We start from the raw sequence: 10,754 nt of genomic DNA on the forward strand, positions 1-10,754 counted from the left end.
GCTGTTTCCCTGGCAACGGACAAACTGGACCCGGCCGTTCAAGGCATTTCCTCCTAGTGGTTTTGTTTAGTATTTTTGCATTTATTTATTCATCTATTTATTAACTTAATGTTTGATGATGAAGTGCAATCTCAAATTTAGAGAAATAAAAATATGTATTGTCCGTTTGATGCGTGATTTAAAAAGGCCTGTTTGGGACATAGCTGGAAAATAGATGGTTAAACTTTCTTGGATATTTTTTGACTTCATCTTGGATATAATTTAGTATTAATCATATAACCACTCAATTTAAAAAAAAAAAAAAATCACAAATCATGCTAATAGATGTGTATAATCCTTCTGTGCAAGTCTTGTTAAGTAGGCCTACACAATTAAAGTAAAGTCTGGTGTCTGTAGGGGGTTTGTTGTGAAGGTGATATCCTATTTATGACCCTTTGAGAAAATAACCTCTGAATTTACAATACCGTATATAAATCTATGGCTGCAAGTTGGTTAAATGAAATATCCAAACATATTTTAATGTTGAGAGGGTCGTGTCTCATCACTGTGTTTTCCCCTCACTGTCAGCAAAGACGTGAGCGGAAGTGAGCGAGTGAAATGCCTGAGATTTAGAGAATCCGAGTTTTCCATTGGTTGGAGAAAGGAGACCACGCCCACAGCTGTCGTCATATGTGATTACTTAAAGAGACCAGCAGATGGCGACATTTACATGAAGTAGTACTGACTGTAAAGGCTCTAGATTTAGGTTTGGTGATTCTCTTACTGTAAGACGTAATCTCACACAACAGAAATGTACAGGTCTTAAAGAAAGATAGAAAACGTAAATCTGTCAACTGGACAAAGATTTTGAAGTGTGAATAGTAAATATGCTTTATTAGGATGTTAAATTGTCTCTCAAATGATTACTTAAACATCAGTATGCAATGAATGAAACAAACAAGTACAGACATATTTGTTATGTTTTATCTGTGTGTGTGTGTGTGTGTGTGTGTGTGTGTGTGTGTGTGTGTGTGTTGTGTGTGTGTGTGTGTATGCTTTATTGTTTTAACTTGTTTTAACTGTAACTTGCTTGTTGTTTTTAGCCTCTGTTAGCACTTTGAGGTTCCATTGGAATGTAAAGTGCATTACAAATAAAATGTATTATTATTATATTTACCTCTGCTGTTTTTTGTTGTTGTTGTTTTTTTTTCAGATTAATGGGAAATACCTTAAATTTCCAAAGCTTGTGCCACAGTTAAAGTTTAAGTCTGACGCTTCATTCAGGTAATGTTACAGTCAAAATATTCACTCCTTTAATGGCTCATACCTGACTGATCTGTTTTCTCAAGATGTTATTGTGCTGTTTATCGATGCCAGATCCGCTAACGGGAATCCCACAGCGTAGGTCTCTGCTTTGGTTTGCAGCTGTAAAACACCAGATCAGCTCACAGATGTTGCACGATTCCACCGCCCTGTAACCAAAAAAAACAGCCCATATTTTCAGAAATCAACGATCGGTCTTCTCTGCCCGGGCTTCTCTGCCAGGCCGATCGTTGCGTAACAGGACCCAGAAGACCACCACACACTTTTGTGATTCAGTAGAGCCTTTTATTCTGGTTGTAGTTTCTTTTGATTGCTCCGTGAGATGTTGAAAGATTTCAGATTTGCGTAGTTTACAAGTTTTCCAGGTGGAGTAAAAAAAGCTTCTGGCACGCTCTTGATTTCCAGTAAATCAAAGTTAAATACAGAGTGCAGATATGTTTCGAAGTGGGGATAAAGCGTTTCAAATCCTCCAGATTTGATGAGAACACGCTGGTTATCCAAGTCTGTCAGAGTGCATTAGCACAGCCAGGAACATTACATGCAAGACGCCTGTAAAAGTCGTTCAGATTAATTAGATCCAGCTGTATTGGAAATAAGTGGCGATTTACATGATACTAACGTACTTTTCCTGTATTGTCTTTCCAATTGGACACTATATAAAATATTAAATCAATTAAAACAGACAACAAACTTAGTCCTTGACCAGGTGATGGACATTTATCTACAAACATAAAACCACATGTACAAAATAAGTAACATTACCATTCAGATTAGCCTGTGTTGTGCTTGTGATGGCGTTAATGAGACGTTCCTTGATATGATTTAAGTCTCGCATCTTTACCTGATACACCATGACCAGCAAGTGTCCCCAAAGATAGAAATCAAGAAGGGGGAGATCCGGGGACCACGCTGACCCGTCCTATGTACGGAAACATATGAAATGCCCTGTAATACACAATACAAGAGAGAAAAGATATAGTTTATAAGACAAAACTCACAGATTAGACCAACTTGCTCCCTCATGACCCTCTCCACACTTCTGCCAGAGTATAGCTTATAAATACTCATAGTTTATTACAGAATATTGAATACTCTGAGAAAAAAACTCACGCACTCCGCTGACCGTATACAAGTCAATTGAGCGAAAGAACTTCTTGATTTCATCGTCATTTGCCGCATGTGTGGATTTAACCCACTAAACTTTCCTCCACCACTAATATTCCCCGATCGGAGAGCAGGCAGTTTTCTAGTTGAGTGCGGTTTGTGTGAGACTCTGCAGTGACGTGCGACTGTCCACAGTAACGAGTATTGACACTATCCAAAAGGAACTTCCACAAATCGACCTGAAACATGGCCGCTGTGATTGGGTCGATCGACAGGCCAGGCGCTCGTCAGGTCCCAGTAAAAACATCACTTTGAGACAGCAAAAGAAAACGCTGACTGCATTCAAAGTCCTTTATTGAACAAGACTTGCCTTCACGTTACGGCTGCACGTGTGTGAAATTCCATAAATGGTGAACTTGATTGTTTCTATTAGTAACCAGGTCTAATTTCACCTGCCTAACCGTATTTAAATAAGATAAGATAAGATAATCCTTTATTGTCCCACATGGGGAAATTTCATTGATGCAAAGCCAAATATCCATCTGCTCATTTCCATCAACTTGAGTCACTTTTTTGGGTCCCATTTTGTAACAGCTGGATTTCCACAGATAATGGAGTATCTTTTCAGGGCGAAGGAATTCTGCAGGCCGGCTGTTCATTCTGTAAAGATTTAGGATGGAATTGACAGTAAGAGAATTGATGGTCCACGTACTAATGGCTAATGGACTAAAGCATTAATATTGTCGTTTAAATAAATATATGTGATGTGTAAAATATGTATGTAAACTGTCATGAACATACCTATCTTGTCATTTAAAAATGTATTTATATCGTTAAATAGTGTAATTATAGTTATATATTTTCAGTATTGTAATAAGTGTGTTAAAAGTGTAAACATTGTTCTACTTAACGCTATTTCATGCCAGTCTTTTGTTTTCTGTAATAACATTAGATGATGAACTTATGATAACGATCAGTGAGGAAAAGAGGCGTGGTCAGAACGTGCCAGAAACACCTCCGTCTGGTCAGTACCCCATGGTCAGTACTCAGCAGAAGCCAATGTAGCTAGTCTGGTAAAATAGTCCCAAATCCCCGTGGATGCAGAGTCTCCAGGTCTCTGTGTGGGACTGTTGTGACCCGGTGTTATGTGAGTATTGACAGTTTTGATTTTGTGTGTCAAAACGGCATGTTTTAATACTAATCAGGAGTTATTGACTTAGCATGCTAACGCTAAAGCTAGCCTTATGTTAAATTCTGTATGCAAAATATTGACCTTGTTCCGCCCCTTCCACTTTTTCTTCTTTCTCCGCAGTATCGACACTTTTGTTGTAATCGCACTTCCGGTTCAGCGGGAACTCTGTTGATTTAAATGGAGAACGGCGGAAAAGTCTCGCCGCTAAAACATGCTGTAAAGAAGACTTATTTGTGGCCAACAAGTCAACAATGTACTATTTCCGTGGGCGGCCCAAAAACCCATTTTTAGTCCATGTAGAACTCATTTTCTCTGGAAATCGGCAGCTCTGTGTTAAAGGAATTATGGAGGATTTTTTGGCGCCAAATCTGAGTTTCATTTCCTTGTGGCGTGGACAGTCGATCAGTCCTTGGACATATCAATCATCCCTTTCATCCTACTGCACACCTGCAGCCTCGTTCCCAGGATGGTTGATATGCCGGTGTGTGTTAGCGAATTCCTACAGTGAACAGTACAAAAATGACGACAGAGAAAGACAGTGTTCGAGCTCAGAAGAGAGAAAGAAATCTGCGTGCGCACTTTTCAAAAAGGGACTAACAGTCGCTTGAGTTCTCAAATCGGCGAATGGGAAAAGGCAGATGGGCTTCCGGAATAAGGTGAATAGAGGTTTTATCTGGTTGAAGAGCTAAAGAGATTTTCTAATGTACAGCGGACCAAGGCCACTCTCTCTTTGGACCTGCTGTGGATGTCCGTCCCACTCCACCTCAGGGTCAGCACATGGTCAGCACATGGTCAGCACATGGTCAGCACATGGTCAGCACATGGTCACGCTGCACCTGCCCACGGATCGATGCCAAGGTTTCGTGAGTACCATTCTAAAGCGCTGCACATGCTTTTATTTTGGCTGGCTTAGTTTTTAAGGCCCAGCGCCCCTGAGAATCATCAGGCCTGCAATGTACCAACAGGACTATTTGATGAAATAAAACAAAGGTTACACATTTAATTCAAATCAATAAGACATTTATTAATTGTGGTTTATTTTTTAACATTTAAACTCACTGTATTTGTGTCTTGCTTTATTTTGGTTTTCATTCAAGAGGTTTCATCGGTTTATAAAGAGTTAAACTGATAATAGCCCTGTGCACAATAGTTGGACATACCTAATGTTCCTTACTAAAAGAAGATCTTACAGCCCACATGTGAGATGTGCTTATGAACACTGTCAGGGCTTATAATATAATACTTTGCCTGAATATTGTCAATTTGTAAAGGTCCTAAGCAAGACATACTTCATTGTGTGCTTATGCTGTTCACTGCACATGCTGTTTATCTTATGTAAAGTTTCAGATCTCTAGGAACAGGCATAATGGTGCTGTTGACCTTTTTGAATCAAAAAGTATATTTGGAGTTATCCAAATATATGCCAACTGTGCCAAACTGTTTTACCACAAATTTAGCTCTTCTATTATAATAAAAAAAGGCATTTTGGAGGCTACAAATACCTATTATAACTGCTAATAATAATGTATGTGAAAATGTGTTAACATAAGTGAAACCATGATATTCCCAATAGAGGGACCAAAAATAGGGGGGGGGGGGTATAATAACAAATATATCTAACAAAATGTGTGTCCCAAAGGCTAACAAGATCAGAAAAGTCTTGTTGGCGAGCGCCGAAAAACGGGCTTATTCCTAAAACCCACCCACAGTTTGAAAGCTTGGCTCATTGGCTAGAAAAATATGACAATCAGAAAGTACTACATGACTTCCTTATCATGCTAGTACAGTTAAAAGACTAAAGGCGCAGGCACCAAAAGGGGACGCTTGGTGCCAGACGAACCTGTGAACAGAAAAACTTGTGGATGTCTCATTCTGCGGCTGAAAGTGTGAGGAAAACAAACACATCCCCGCATCATAACAGTGACTCGTGTTTGTGATGGAAGGAGAAAAGTATTGGACTCCCCTCCCACCTGGAGAGGGCAAGCCACCTTTTTCCGGTCGAGAACCATGGCCTCGGATTTGGAGGTGCTGATTCTCATCCCAGCCGCTTCACACTCGGCTGCAAACCGTCCCAGTGCATGCTGCAGGTCCGGGTTTGATGGAGCCATCAGGACAACATCGTCTGCAAACAGCAGAGATGAGATCCTGTGGTCCCCAAACCGGACACCCTCCGACCCCTGACTGCGCCTAGAAATTCTGTCCATAAAAACTATGAACAGAACCGGTGACAAAGGCCGTTTACGTGGGCCGTGGGCCCACCACCCGCAGGAGGATCCATAAAGGGCTGGTGCAGAGAGATTTGGGCGGCAGTCGACGGCAGGGGCCTCGACGACCAGATCTCCAGACACAGAGACTAACTCTGGGGACATAGTTGAGAATATAATTTCTAAAATGATCTATAGCTTGCTGGTATTGACAATGAAAATAAGAGTGATGATAAAATAGTACGTCGCGGGCTGTTGGTTTAAGCTGGTGGCGCTAGTCTTGTTGCAATTATGAAACTTCAAATATAATTGCAATACAATATAGTAGAATGTAAAACAAAAATGAACAGTACAATAAAAATATGACCATGTTTTCTACCACTACAGTTCTAAGATTGAAACTATTTATGTCGTTTTACATTCATTTAAAGGCTCTTTAAATGAACATGTGTGCGTTCAGGAAGTAAATATTGAAAGACATTTTTATTTGCTTATAATAAGAACAAATTGAAAAATAAATTCCCTTTAAGTCATGCACAGAACAAGATGATTTCAAACACAGACATGACTCTTCTTATGGCGAGCATGGACTGAGCAGGTTTCTTCTGTTTGCATTCTGGACGGACATGTTTAGACAAGGCTTGAAGGACATAATGGTTTATTTAGATGTCGTTCCCTGAAGGAGCTGGAGATATCATCAGTCCTCTGTATCTGTCTGAGGATTCCAAGAACACATTTGTTGGTGAGAACGCATGTAAAATCCAGAGTTAAGTTGCCAAAAATTGTGGTTTAGTAAAACATTGTCCAAAAGCCACAATAATTTCACTTAAATTACACCCAGTTGTCAAATAAATTATGCAAGTATTTGGGGAAAACTACTGATTGAGTAATTGCAAGAAGAACTGTCTCGATGTATCATCTGTTTTATTTGATATTCTTATTGCGATTGGAAGGACAAAAGTATTAAATTAAACCATTTTTATGTTCTTCTTTGGCCTGAAGGCTTTTCTCGACAGGACAGTTCTAGCATGAAAAGGGGAGCGAGGGTATAGACATTTGGCAAATGGTTGCGGCAGAGAATCAAACCTTCCCCACATGTGCACAACCTGTTTAATCCGTTTGTAACACTGGTTAAGTGTTCCGGAGGTGCGAGTCTGCTTTAACAACAAAGCAAGCCAGTCAGTGTGGGTCAAAGCCTTAAGGCAGCTTTTATTTACAACAGAATATAAACAGGTTTGATTAAGAATTGGTGAGGGTCCACTCTAGCTGGGGAGGGAGAGGCATACTACAAGTGACAAAACAAACGAGATTAAAGCAAGCAAACCATTACCATAACATAAAACACCCAACAAGTGCCACCATCACCAATAACTATACCAATAACTATAAATAAAATCACCCCAATCCTCCCCAGCAACCTCAGGACCGACACCAACTACTGTTAAAACTTAAATAAGCAATATAAAACTGTATAAAAACAAATGATATCAAACAGCAACCAGCACTTAGCCTGTAAGCACAATGCGGTTGCAATGTATTAAACAGTTTCATTAAATTAATAATAAAATATAAAAGCGTACCTTTAAAACCACAGGACTTTTGAGACCCTTTAAAATGTATTAAACAATATACAACTCAGTCTTTTACAAACAAAGGTTAAAACATCAAGATCAATCATTTGCTCACCAGCCACCACCATGTGCTCCGGCCTGCCCAGAAAGAGGAAGTGACATGCCCGACCCCTGACCTTTATGATCTCAGGTGACTGTCACATGATTGAGCCGATTGTCCCCATATATTCACAACCTTCCCCACATGTTCACAACCTGCCCCACATGTTCACAACCTTCCCCACATGTTCACAACCTGCCCCACATGTTCACAACCTTCCCCACATGTTCACAACCTGCCCCACATGTTCACAACCTTCCCTACATGTTCACAACCTGCCCCACATGTTCACAACCTTCCCCACATGTGGACAACCTGCCCCACATGTGCAAAACCTGCCCCACATGTGCACAACCTTCCCCACATGTTCACAACCTTCCCCACATGTGGACAACCTACCCCACATGTGCAAAACCTGCCCGCATGTGCACAACCTGCCCCACATGTTCACAACCTTCCCCACATGTTCACAACCTGCCCCACATGTTCACAACCTTCCCCACATGTTCACAACCTGCCCCACATGTTCACAACCTTCCCCACATGTGCACAACCTGCCCCACATGTTCACAACCTTCCCCACATGTTCACAACCTGCCCCACATGTTCACAACCTTCCCCACATGTGGACAACCTAACCCACATGGGCACAAATTGCCCCACATGTGCACAACTCTCCCAACATGTACAGAACCTGCCCTGCATGTGCACAACCTGCCCCACGTGTACACAACCTGCCACATATGTGCACAACTTGCCCCGCGTGTGCACAACCTGCCCCATATGTGCACAACCTGCCCCATATGTGTAGTAATTCAAGTTCTTACCACAACAATATGGTTCTTACTTCAATAATGAAATGATGTATTATTTAATTTAATATAAATAAATATTCATTGGAGAGAAATGTGGGAGAAAAGTTATTGAGGTGTTTTTAGAAAAAATCATTACTATTAGTTGAAAATATGAGCTCTTTTTTTGCAAAATTCTGGAAATAGAATTGGGCAGAATTAGCCTTCTTCATCGTTTGTCCTTCTTCTCCCACTAAACAGTTTAAATGTCTTCAAATGTCATAAATCTGAGAGTCTGTTTAGTTTGTATCAGAGCAAATCGCACAACATACATCACCATTACACAGAGTTGTACAAGACGCTGTACAGTATTTTGCAGTCAGGCGTTTTATTCGCGCTGATAGAATAGACGTTGACTTTTGTGCCAGTTTTTGTTTCATGTGAACTGGCTCAGTAATTACAGGGACACGAACCATAAACCAGGTCAATAAATCTGCAGTCTAAGCAAATGTCCAATGTCCAAAACTGATCGTTTTCCATTGATTCCATTAGTCGTTTCAGCCCACAACACGAGCAAAACAGTAGGTAATTAGTGTAAATTATAAGTGGTTGCAGTATGTTGCATGTGAAATAAATCAAAATGGCCTGATAGTGTCCAAACCCAGATTAGTTTCAATGTTAGCTTCTTGACAACGGCATTTCTCCACCCTCCATTGATCTTTATGATCTGGTCCTATTGTGTTTGGTCTTTATGTTCGTTCCTGTGAGTTGTCCATCGTTAATATTTATCCTGATGGCCCCCACAGCCTGCTGGCGCCATCAACCGACTCTTCATCGACATTTCCACACGGTTTTGGATCCGAACTTGCACATTTTAGCCTTGGCGCCTCGAGCTTTCTGGCAAATATCCGCCGGGATGAGCCAATATTGAAATATCTGGCATGCTGTCTTCTGCCAAAACAACAGGAGTAAGTCATCTTCGTTGTAGCGTTTCCACAACTGTCCGGAAGGTTTGATTTCTTTGGCGCGACATCTTTCAATCAATACAACTTTATTGCTTTCCGCCTGCCCACAAACAGCAAAACAGAGTCCAACACACACTGGCCTCATGTGACCCCTGGCTGCTCCCTTTGAGGACATCACGCTGGAGAAACGAACCGATCAAATTCAAGGAATGACTGTATCTGGCAGAATAAAGTCTTGTAGGGCCATTCGATGAAAAGAACCAAGAGATTTTAAAAGAGTTTGACATAACATTCTGGTGCGAGAGAGAGAAAAGTGAATTCTAGTACTTAAAGTTAACTTAGAGTTTTCAGCTCTGGTCCAGGTCTACGTGCAGGTCAGGTCAGGACACATATTAAGCATTATTTTGTGTTGTTGTTTTTTCTGCACATATGGCAATTTTGGGAACATTAATTATGTCACTTCCTGGTTTGACATGGCTAGGCTACGATTATTGTGTGAAAAAACATCACGATTTAACAATTATTCACGATTATTGAGACTGTGGCAGTGAAATCTTTAATTTTCTTTCTTTCTCGTGGTCTGACATGTTTGTCGAGTTTGTGACCGGCTTTACTAAACTGAACTTTCTGCAAGACAAAATAAAGTTAACTATGACAGAAACAGCTTGATTAAAAAAGTTCTTTACATTAAAGTCTATTTTTTGGGCTGCATTTTGAACTGAAAATACTTAATTTTGCTTCTAAAAAAATAGTTTTGCTTCCTGAATTAATCGCGATGATTGATAACCGAGTAATCTTAATATCCCTAGACATGGCCAGCCAATATAACATAGACAGAGGTATGTCGGTGTAATCCCTCATTCGTCCAGGCGTGTTCCATAGTAGAAAAAGCTTCAGTTGTAGTCATCTGACTCGAAACGTCTATTTTTTCAAACTGAGTCCAGATGACTACAACTGAAGCTTTTTCTACTATAGACAGAGGTAATTCCACCACTGTTACCTAGCAACCAGATTGTAAACAAGGGCCAATTATGATTTGACAAATAATTACACCAAATGAGACGTTTGTTTTGTTTAAATGTCTACATTTTTGATGCAATTGTTTTGGTGACATCACAGAGGTAAAGGTATTCTGTGACATCACGCGCAGACACTATATGTTCTTGTATTGTGGAGAGGGAGAGAGGGAGAGGGGGAGAGAGGGAGGGAGAGGGGAAGGGGAGATGGGGGGAGAGGGAGAGACCCAGCCACTCCAGCAATGGCTTCAGCCATTGCAGATTTTCTAGTTAACAAATGTTGTTCACAAACGGCTACTTGATGAAAAACTATGACAATTATTTACCACAGGGACTAACTCATCAAATGTCATATTTATAAAAACATGAGAACCTGTCGTATGGGCTTTAATCATCACATATTTTAAACTTTATACTTTCCACCGAAAGCACACATTACTTTATATCTGTGAAGCATTCCTGCGTTATGATTTGGTGTTAGTGCTCCTTCTACTGGCACCAAAGGGAAT

This window comes from Eucyclogobius newberryi, unplaced genomic scaffold (assembly GCF_026437365.1).
Source record: "Eucyclogobius newberryi isolate DKJ021-1_F unplaced genomic scaffold, fEucNew1.0.hap1 SCAF_5, whole genome shotgun sequence".
Classification (NCBI taxonomy): domain Eukaryota; kingdom Metazoa; phylum Chordata; class Actinopteri; order Gobiiformes; family Gobiidae; genus Eucyclogobius; species Eucyclogobius newberryi.